The following is a 1,159-nucleotide window of genomic DNA, read 5'->3' on the forward strand; positions in this document are numbered from 1 at the left end:
CCTCCGGGGGCTAGCATGCTGCCAAATCTTGTGTAGGCGGCCTCTGACAAGTCTGGAAGTGTTGTGGCGGTTGCAAACGCCCGACACGCGTGTCCGGGGTGTGCCCCCCTCACGGACGGCGCCGCCGCCGGCACCTGGAGGGGGGAAACGGACGCGTGGGGTCTACACGGAGGAGATCTTGCTGTGGGTCTGGCCCAGATGTTGCTCCAAAGTGTTCCTATGGGCTAACCTAACACAACCGGGTGGGGAGGTCCACTGGTCAAAGCCCGTCCCGAAGGGGGAAACGGCCACGTCGGGCCGACACGGAGGGTATCTTTGGGTGGGTTGGGCCGGGATGGTGTTGGGGGTGCAGCTATGGGCTGGGCTACGAAAATCAGGTGAAAGGTCCACCGGTTAGACCCAGTCCGGCGCAAGTCAAAGAGCTAGATCCGGCGATCGTCTATGTCAAGGTTAGACGGGACGGGGTACCGGAGGGGGTAGCAATGCCGCCACGTGTTGCGGTGGGCCCTACTACGCTTGTGGAAGCATGGTGGCACGCTCAGGCACCCGACACGCGACTCCGGGGTGTGCCCCCCTCACGGGCGTCGCTGCCGCCATGTCTCGGAGGTGGAAAACGGCATCCATCATGGAAAGTGGACTATCACGGTGAAACCTTCAGACTATTTTTTGGCGGGGTGAGACTATTTTTTACATTGTGCTGAGAGTCACACATATGTCGTAATAAAAAAAATAAAAGAATGCAAAGTATCTATGCCGCGCGCACGACCACGGATCGATGACGTGGCAAAGGGCCAGGCCTATGCCGACGGCCAAGCCGTCGGCATAGGTTGACCTTATCCACTGCAGTTCGCCCCCGACCACCCATTCCCCATCTCCCCCTTCCTCCCGACCCACACCCGCGCCGCCGCCGGATCCTCTGCTCCGCCCGCCACTGCCCTTCGTCTCCAGTCGCTGCCGCCGCCCTTCCCTCGCCCTGCTCCGCCGCCGCCCCACCCGTGCTCTGGGCCACCGCCGCCTTTCCCTCGCCACTCGCCGCAGCAGCCCCACCCGTGTTCCGCCCCGGCCTCGTCGTCTTGGGTCGCGCCGCCGCCGCCCTTCCCTTGCCGCGGCGGGGCGCTTGGAATCCTCCCCGGCCACGCCTCGCCCGCGCCCTCGTTGA

Source organism: Triticum aestivum, chromosome 2A (assembly GCF_018294505.1).
Source record: "Triticum aestivum cultivar Chinese Spring chromosome 2A, IWGSC CS RefSeq v2.1, whole genome shotgun sequence".
Taxonomy (NCBI): domain Eukaryota; kingdom Viridiplantae; phylum Streptophyta; class Magnoliopsida; order Poales; family Poaceae; genus Triticum; species Triticum aestivum.